This window comes from Hemicordylus capensis, chromosome 6, assembly GCF_027244095.1.
Source record: "Hemicordylus capensis ecotype Gifberg chromosome 6, rHemCap1.1.pri, whole genome shotgun sequence".
NCBI lineage: Eukaryota > Metazoa > Chordata > Lepidosauria > Squamata > Cordylidae > Hemicordylus > Hemicordylus capensis.
Window position 1 is genome coordinate 50,432,591 of NC_069662.1, and position 9,929 is coordinate 50,442,519.

At 42.4% G+C, this 9,929-nt stretch overlaps 1 protein-coding gene across 2 annotated transcripts in view; it reads right to left on the reverse strand.

Moving 5' to 3' along the window:
* Positions 1–9,588, reverse strand: part of ACLY (ATP citrate lyase) — a 69,535-nt gene extending 59,947 nt beyond the window's left edge. For both annotated transcript variants that reach the window (XM_053264020.1, XM_053264019.1), the window contains exon 1: positions 9,342–9,588. The gene's annotated coding sequence lies outside the window, so the exon portion shown is untranslated. The remainder of the gene's footprint in view (positions 1–9,341) is intronic.
* Positions 9,589–9,929: the final 341 nt, after the last annotated feature.

The window sequence follows — 9,929 nt, forward strand, 5'->3', positions numbered from 1 at the left end:
ACGACAGAAGGGGCAGAGGAGCGTGACAAGAAAAATAGAACAGTTCCAACAAACCGAAGAGCTCAACAATTGGAACAAATAAATCTAAGCACTGGCTGTCACTTCCTTCCCCCTGCCCCAGCATGTCCTGAATAACCTCTATACATTGCGAGGGGGACCACAGAGCTTTATGTTTGAGAACCCCTCATGACTTTGGGAATTGTTACAGAGAGGTAAGGGGAAACAACAAAACTAGCTTGGGGACAACAATTCAAATCTTGCAGAGATTGTGTGTGTGTGTGTGTGTGTGTGTGTGTGTGTGTGTGTGTGTGAGAGAGACCCAATTAAATAAATCTTTGTCCATTAACTGGTGGACTTTTGATTTTGATCCATTAAATCTGCATAAATGTTCACAGAAATAAATTAGTTCTGAAGTAAAAAGGATGCTTTGCTAGATGATGCATATCTCTGTTGCAGCAGGTGTCGTCACAGAAGGGGAAATACCTCTTCTATGGTGCGTACCAGATGCAGATTTAATACAAGTACTTAAAAACAACTAATGGAGCCTAATTTCTGCTTCTTCTAACATGGTGACTATTTCTTAGGACCCCCCTCCCTTATACTGTGAACTTGGTTTGCATCCAACTATCAGCACATGAGTTGCAATCCGGTGTTGTCTATAGTGTACTTCGAGTGGTCACCATCTTGAAACACATAGGCAAGTTGACCAAAAGGAGGGGGGAAATGCCAAGGGCCTCCTCTCATGTGCTGTGAACCAGCCATTATTTCTGGTTGCCATCAAACCCCTCTCTTCCCTCAAATCAGTGGTTCCCAAACTGAAAGCTTGCAGATGATGCTGAACTACAACTCCCATCAGCCCCAGCTACAATTTATTGTGGCTGGGGACGATGGGAGCAGTAGTTCAGCATCATCTGCAGGCTCCCAGTTTGGGAACCACTGCCTCAAATCCTTTTCTGGCATACAGGCAGAGGGCCTAGAAGAGAAGCAAGTCTTCTGTCATTTGTACAGGATATAAAGGTGGTAAGAAACAGTGGGAGCCCTCTCTTGCAGCTGCTTACCTTCTCAAGAGTGGCTGGGGAAATGTGATCTCTGGTGAGGAGAGCTGTATGGTGCTGGCCAGAGGGCTGCAGGCATTCGCCAGTGGGTTCGTAGATGCTTGTGAAAGAGTCAGAGGCGCATGCACACGCACGTACATACACAGAATGATCTCATAGCTTTCTCCCCTTTAGAAAGTAGGCTTATAAAAGTAAGCGTGGACCTGATCAGATCTTTAGATGGGAGCCACTGGAAGCGTTATGAAAGAGCAAGTTAAAAGTCTAAAGCAGTTGGGGTTTTTTTTGTAACGATAATGCCAATATATTGTAGCCATGCTAAATTGCCAGTATCAATCATTTTCTCAATTCAGACATGGATAAGCAAGTGCAGCTGTGGTTTGGCATCATTTCTGGATTCACAAAGCATGGTTTTTAAATCAGTCAGCAAGCTAGAATCAAAAGCCATGGTTTATGCCAGTGAAGATTTGACAGTGCATCTGAATTGAAAAAACATAGTTAACGCAGCCTCTCTGGCTCCTCTGTCCCCTGCACCGCAGAAACAGGTGTGGTGAACAGATGGAATATGAAAGCAGACATCATCATCATCATCTTGTATCCCGCTCTTCCTCCACGGAGCCCAGAGCGGTGTGCTACATACTTAAGTTTCTCCTCACAACAACCCTGTGAAGTCGATTAGGCTGAGAGAGAAGTGACTGGCCCAGAGTCACCAAGCAAGAATCATGGCTGAATGGGGATTTGAACTCTGGTCTCCCCAATCCTAGTCCAGCACTCTTAACCACTCCACCACGCTGGCTCTAAACCATGGTCCCAGTTCTAAACCATGATCAGTGCACAGGCATCTTTCTTTTATAATACAGCCTTGAAAATAAAGTCTTGCAGGGGTAACAGATCACCCATCATCAGTCAGGGCAGTAAAGGGTGTGGAGGCAGGGTGCCACAAGGGTGGCTGTAGCATGCTCAGAGAGCAACAGGTATCACAGAGTTTCCCTAGCGATGAACCCCCTCCCCTGCCACATGCAAAATTAATGAGACTGTACCTGACAATCAGAAAGAATCGTCCACAGGAGACCGGTGCTGGTATAAAGTCAAGCTAGAGTGTCACTTTTCAATAATCCCATCATATTAGATTAAAATCTTATCAATCATGTGCAGGCAGAAGGGGCATAAAGCAGGGTTTTGTTTCGGAGGTTTAGGGGTTTTTTGCACGCAGTGGGGGGAGTTTGGCATCAAGAAAAGTCAGCAGTCTGCAACCTGTATATTTTGCATTGTTTATTCTGCTCTGACTAGTCACAGAGGCACCACGAAAGACCTTTAAGCCCAGGCTGAAGCCAAGCACAGATCCCCAGCTATGACTGTCAGCCTCCAGGCGCTCAACAAGCTCCCCCACTTTTTTTACTGCCTGCTTAGGACTGCAATAATAAGGGGTGGGGGCAAACACCTGGAAGACTCTACTATACTACATGGCTAGCAGGCCACAAGTTGTACAGTCTTTCAGTCAAAACAAATGTGACACACAAGAGCCCTGATCATGATCAGAACTTACTGTACTTTCTTTCAAGGAAAGACACACGCCATGTATTTTTGGAGCAGCAGCAATAGCAAAGGGGTGTTTACTAATTTCCAGTCATTCCCTGGTTCTCTCGTGTGCACACATAGTTCCTATTAGTCCACGTCGAGGAATAGCCTTTAGAATAGGGGTCTCCAGCCTTGGTCCCCAGAGGTCATTGGACTACAACCACCATCATTGCCAGCCATGGTTCAACAACTTCTGGAGACACAAGGGTGAGAACCCCTGCCTTCGACCACTGGAAATCCTACTGAGTCCTCCTTTTGCTTCCGAGCCTTTAGCCGTCTACACTTTTAGCTATATTTCCTTACATATTTACTGATGTACTGTCCAAAAAAGCAACACACAAGGCACTCCAAAAATTATTATAAACATAAAGGCTTTATGCAAAATGGCTAACCATTTCTGCTTTGCAAATCAGTTAAGCTTTGTTTCCCCCCACTACACTTGTCATTTGCTTTGCTGCCTGCATCTATTTCATAAATTACAGTGCAATTCTATGCATGTCTGCTCAGAAGCAAGTCCCATTAAGTTCAGCCTTAATAGGCACTGCCATTCATTCAAAGGGGGATATATTTAAAAAGCATACAAACAAAATGTTCTTTTGCTCTAAAAGCACTCCTAGATGCAAGCACCCTTAATGAAGCAGAAAAAGTTCAAGGTGGTAATGGAATAACAGGTAGCATAAATAGTTGTGCTAAAGAGAGGAGAACTAGATAATGACAACCATGTACTTTTATAAGTCAAGAAATGAACTGGGTGAACTGCTATTGCCCTTCTGTTGTTGACAATTAATATGAAATATTACTCCTGGGAAACCTCCCCTCCAGTACTCATCAAAAAGGAAGATTTAATAGTAGTTGTTTTTTAAACCAGAGCACACACACACACCAAATGCCACATGATCAGTTAGTTCTCAGAGCCTTCAAGTAGCTGTCAAATGTACAGGAAGGGCTACATATCCTTGTTCTGCCTGTCTGATCTCAGGCAGAACAGCTGCCATTCACAACAGGGTTTCAAATCCACCAAAAAGGTGTAACAGCTGGCAAGCACCTTTGTGCAAACAAATAAGAGGCCAGCACAGCCAAGGCAAAGCAACCTCAGCCTCCTGAGCTTCCTCCACCACATTCTCCCCTCTACAAATACCGGATTCTTTCTTGCAAAACAGGATCCTCTCTTGCATAAATTTTGCTATACTAAATATTGCCCAATATAGATGGTGAACCAATTTCCCCCTTAAAAGCTAAACCATGGGATGTAGCACTTTTTCTGCCCCCTAACCAACATTAGTTTACATGCTATCTATACAGACAATAGGCAGGTATAAGCTAGGCCTGTAGTTAGCCATATGAATGTGGCAAGTTAAATTGGCTCCAGAAGATGCTATAGTAAAGTCCTAAAGAAGTGGTTTCTCTTTTAGGCCACAAATGACTGCCACAAGGATATCCAGGCAAACTCATGAAAACATGCTAGTGGACTTATTTGCAGATCTGGCATAATGTGTGCATTTGTGGGGCTCTCTGTGAGTAAGTTGCCCTCCTGGTCAATGGGCAGGCCTTCTGCTCAAATGGGTGTGGTCTTCTAAGAGGGGTCTGGTTGGTCAGACTTTCCCAGGGCTGCTACAGCAATTAAATGGGCAAGATACCACAGACTGAACCTGGGGGCTTCTGCAATAGATGTGTAGCGGATGCTCTACAGAGAAGACCAGCATAGCTACCTCCATTCGTAGCCTGCCCTTTTCCTGTTTACATTAAGGAGTGTAAAGCAAAGGAGAAGAGCAAAGAAATTACCAGAGCTGTAATTTAGAGAGTCCTTGTGCCCAGGGGCATAACTATAATAGGGCAAGGGGAGACAGTTGTCTGGGGGCCCACTGCCTTGTGGGGCCCCCAGAGGCAAGTCACATGACTGACTCCCCCAGCCACGCACCCGCCCAGGCTTCCTTCAGTTGAATTCATCCTCCAAAACTGATGTGAGTGTTAAGACCTGGAGCTACCAGAACAGCATGTCTTTCTCTAGTACTATTGAATGACTTGCATCATCCATATTATTTATTTTTATATATATATATATATATATATATACACACACACACACACACACACACACACACACACACACACATTTTACTATGCTTTTTGTTACCACTATTCAGCCTCATTTAAGATTTCTTTACTTCATGAGCTGAGCTTCAGTGGTGGGGGGGTCCATTTTAAAATCTTGTCTCTGGGCCCACTCCAACCTTGCTATGCCCCTGCTTGTGCCTACTGTAAAAAACACAAACCACACTGTTTTCCCAGCTACTGGATTAGAGATTTAGACACACGATGCATACTTCCAATACCATATTGCACCAGATGTTATTTACCTACATTAGTGCTTAGCAGAGCTTGCAGAGAAAGTACAACTGAATTCCTTCCTCTTCTCTGCCACCCACTCCCTTGACCTGAATTCGCCTTCTAGACAATGGCAGAAGTGCATTAAAAGATACTGCAACTGGAGGGCTAGAGAAGCACTATAGAACACAGATATTGTACAAGGCTACAAGCAACGGATTGCAAAGTTTTTTTACTTCAAACAAAAAAAGCTTAAATTCTACAATGTGTTCCACATTTAGACATGGCTTTGCACCCTAGCCATGGTGGAGCTTGATTTGTAAAGTAGTGGGGATGGATACTTCCAGCCAGGACTCTAATCCAACTGGCAGAAGCAGTAGTAGCAGGGGACTTGCAAGCCATGGAACAGACACACTGATCTAAACGACAGGCTTTGATTTGTCAAAAAAAGTACAGACACAGCTTTAACTGGGCTGGGTCTTATTCCTGTGCTTTCATAATACAGGTGAAATTCATGGGTACAATTCACTTTCAGTTGCATCAGTGTGGTGGAGGGAAATAGTTTGAATGGGAACAAACCCTTTTTTAATTATTATTAAAGATAAAGATAGAGTCACTCAATCATGGAACACTGTCTGCACAGTTAAATTCTTCATATCTGCAAAGAGACCATAAAGCCACAAGCTGAGATCTAACTTGTCTTGTCAAAAGTCCAATTAGAATGGAGAAGCAGAGGTCCAAGTAAGGTTTGGTTGTGGCTGCAACCAAACACCATCAGATAAAGAGAAAACTATGTTTTAGATGAATTACATTTTTTAACAAAGCAGAGGGGCCAGAAATAACGGCAGCGTCCATTTCTCGAGATCAATGACCTCAAAACAGTGGTACATTTGTTGGTAACCTCCAGACTTGACTTCTTTTAATGCACTCTACGTGGGGCTGCCTTTGTATGTAGTCCGGAAACTTCAGTTGGTTCAGAATGCGGCAGCCAGGCTGGTCTCTGGGTCATCTCGGAGAGACCATGCTACTCCTTTGCTGATGGAGTTACACTGGCTGCCGATAGGTTTCTGGGCAAAATACAAAGTGCTAGTTATAACTTATAAAGCCCTAAACGGCTTAGGACCTGGGTATTTAAGAGAGCGTCTTCTTCGCTACGAACCCCACCTCCCATTAAGGTCATCTGAGGAGGTCCGTCTCCAGTTACCACAAACGCGTTTGATGGTCACACAGAGACGGGCCTTCTTGGCTGCTGCCCCGAGATTGTGGAATGCACTCCCTGCTGAGTTACAATTGTCCCCATCTCTGGCTATTTTTCAAAAACATTTGAAAAACTTTTTTTTTTTACCCAAGCCTTCTCAAGTTTTTAATTAAAAATACTGTTTGTTAATTTTATGGCTTTTAAATTATTGTATTGTTTTAACTTTTACATTCGTGTTATATGTTGTATTGCTTTAATTTTTATATATGTTTTAATTGTTAGCCGCCCAGAGACGTATGTTTGGGTGGGATATAAATTTAATAAACAAAACAAAACAAACAAAAAAACAAAAAAACAAGCCCTTTAGTTCCACAGTGCATGCTTCAAGCTTTTAGCACTGAAATCGCTCCTGGAAAGGTTCATGGGCCAAGAACTGGAATATTTAAAGTGCACAGACTGTTCAAAAAAGCTGCCAGCTCACAGTCCAACATGAGGCCAAAGCTGGACATGTAGAAGGAGGACTAGGAGGAATTTGTTGGGGGGACATGGTGAGGGGACTGATGCAGTGTGGGGATTCAATAACCTCATGGTTTCTTTCTTTCAATCGACAACGTTGATTTGGTATATGGGAATATTTTCAAGGGAAAGATTAAAAGCGTGCGCTCTCTCTCTACAGCTTTAAAACCTGTCAACACATTCTGTAACACTTCTCATCTCTAGAACTCCAACATCATTCATTATATACTCTAATCCTCTTACTGTGTCTACCTGGAACAGGGGCTGTTTTCTCAAGGGACACAAGTTGCTGATATATACCAAAATAGCATCTAGTAATTAGAACCGATCTCTCAAACAAGACCTATTTGAGAGTATCATCTCTCTTTCCTATTGATTTTCCACATTTATGTACTAATATATAATTGGTGGAGAGGTCACAGATATAACCAGAGGTCAGCTGTACAAACTGAGAACTGATACAGACTTAAGGAAAGTCTCCGCTTCTCCCTCACCCTACACGTCCTGTTTAGGTATGTGCATCTTTAGCACACACACTCTAACATCATAAACTGGTATAATTTCAGCCTCTTCTGAAACAAAAGGCATAATACTTCATCACAAGGTTTCTGGAGACATTTTCAGTGCCTTGCTCTTTTAATGATTCAGTTGCCAATTCCTAAATAAGGCAGAGGTCTGGCAATTGTCTATTTTTGTATACCGCCCTGAGCCATTTTGGAAGCCATTTTGATTTGATACAAATCAAATACATAATAAATAAATAATAATAATATTTTCCTGAATATGGGCTTTAAGCCTGGCAAGAAGGCCGAAAAACAACTTTCCCACTATAAATCGTTTTGTTTAAAATTTATCTAGGAGAAAGGAAAATAATGAAATTCTGTGGGAAGACAAAGATCATATGTTTTGCATGTAGGAGATCCCAGATTCAATTCCCGGAATCTCCAATTAAAAGTTACTTTCGAATGCAAGATTAGAAGAAACCTTTTAGTCTGAGATCTTGGAGAACCACTGCAGCCTGAGGGGACAATACTGAGCCATTACTCCATTTCAACACAAGGAAGTCCAAAGGCAAAAATATTTGTTTTCTTAGTGAGTAGGGAAAAATATTTTTTAAGTCCTTCTGTAAAAGGGATCCCATAGAAGCTGCTTGGACTCCCAGCTTGCTCACTCATATTGCTGCTCTCTTTCAACATGAAGTTAATGCCATCAGCATTGTAAGCACTGTAGAAAAGGAGAGCACAATACATGCTGTGCCCAAAGACAAGAGAAAGTTCGCAGCAGAAGTAGGAAGATTGGGTTAAGAGATGATTCACGAATATCCCTGATGCATTTTGAATGCTACATATATTTAGCAGGACCAAACCTCATCCCCTAAAAGGTAAAGTGTGCCGTCGAGTCAGTGTCAACTCCTGGCAACCACAGAGCCATGTGGTTGTCTTTGGTAGAGTACAGGAGGGGCTTACCATTGCCATCTCCCACACAGCATGAGATGTTGCTTTTCAGCATCTTCCTATATCATTGCTGCCCGATATAGGTGTTTCCCATAGTCTGGGAAACATACCACCTAGAAGGATGTTAAAAATTGCTTTTCTGTATCAGAGTAAAAAAAGTCCAGCATTTTGTTTCCAACAGGGCCAGCTCCTGCAAAGCCTACAAGTGAGGCAACAGTCAGCCTCCATTATTGTCTGTCTCTGAATAGAAGAAGCTGGAGACATCCAGCATCAGAGATCTATCTCCCCAGGAAGGTGGAGGTTCTATTTTGGCTCTTATGTCTAATAATCATCAGACTTCTCCTCTGTAAATGTTTAAATCTGTTTTAAATGCATCTAAACCTAATAACCATCACCACATTCTCATGGCCTATACTTTCATAACATGCAGTGCAATCTTATTCAGAAACGAGTTAAATTAAGCATTCTCTTGTTTTCCAATAAGTGTGCCAAAGACTGCAGCATCAGTGACAAAGTACTTTCTTCTTAGCTTGTACCTGCCCATCAGTTCTAGAACTACCAAGTTCTAGCATTTATGAGAACCTGTTTTTTGGAAGTGGATAGAAAACATTAAAAGTCTATATCCCTTTCTTTTCCAGCATGTGCAGTGGGTGGAATTCACAATTATTTGCAGACCTTTCTTCTCCCTTCACCCTTTTTAATTTATCATCTTAATATCCTATCAAAGATGGGAGACTGACCTCCAATGTTTTCTGTAATATTGTTCATTCAATGTAGACTGCAACCCTGTGCATTCTCTCTCTCTCTTTTATATAGTCTTGCACACAGACAAACTTTGGGAGGTATATACCTAGACCTATAACAAGCAGGAGCAATTCATTTATTCAGCACCATCCCCATACATGGTGCTTTACAGGCTTTTCCAGAGGCACAATATTAAAATAGGCACCTGCTGCCGAGCCTACCTACAATCTGAAACTGACGATAGGGAAATTTAGGGGATGGAAGTGGAACCGCTTTAATCTCAGCCCTTCTCCCACAAATCCTTGCTCTTTCTTGAACACCGATGTTCAAAAAATGTTATTCTTGACAGCCCAAGAGATCCAAATATTTCACAGTGCATCTGTTTTGAGTTGGGGGTAAAATAAAGCACTCAAAAGAAGGAGATATAAATAAAGGCATTTTGTTTTAAACAAACGACTTTCTCCTTCCCCTTACCTTGCTGCACAAAGCAACTGCAATGCGTGCCTTTGCCCTTCTCTCCCAGGCCTTTCCGAACTCAGAAGCGACTACCGGTGCTTTTGTCCAAGTCTTCTTTCCTCCTCTCTTCCTGCCGCTTTCCCCTCTTTCCTCCTCCTCCTCTGCCTCTTCTCATATGGCTAGATGCACTTCCAGCCCAGCCATAGGGCAGCTTTTCCCCCACGTGCTGCTTGCCTGAGCACTGCCTGACTTTGCCCATTGGCTTGCCTCCCGTGGGCAGAAGCCTGCGTGCTTGGGTGTAGGTATGTGAAGGGAAGAGCTGCAAAGACTTATGGGAGTTGTAGTTTATATATTCACCACCGTCCAATTTCCCTATACACAGTTTAAACGTTGTGGTGCTGGAAGAAGATTAACCATATTTCACCTTAATGTAATATACTTTAATGTGTTGCCTTCTTGTTTTGTTATTTTTACTGCTTTAAACGTTAATTATAGATATAGTTATATATAATTATGTTTCAAGATATTTCCATGGTCTCACTTACTGAACATTTAAAAAGTGTGCCTCTGCACATGTTGCAAATCCCAACACTTTTCAGATAAATT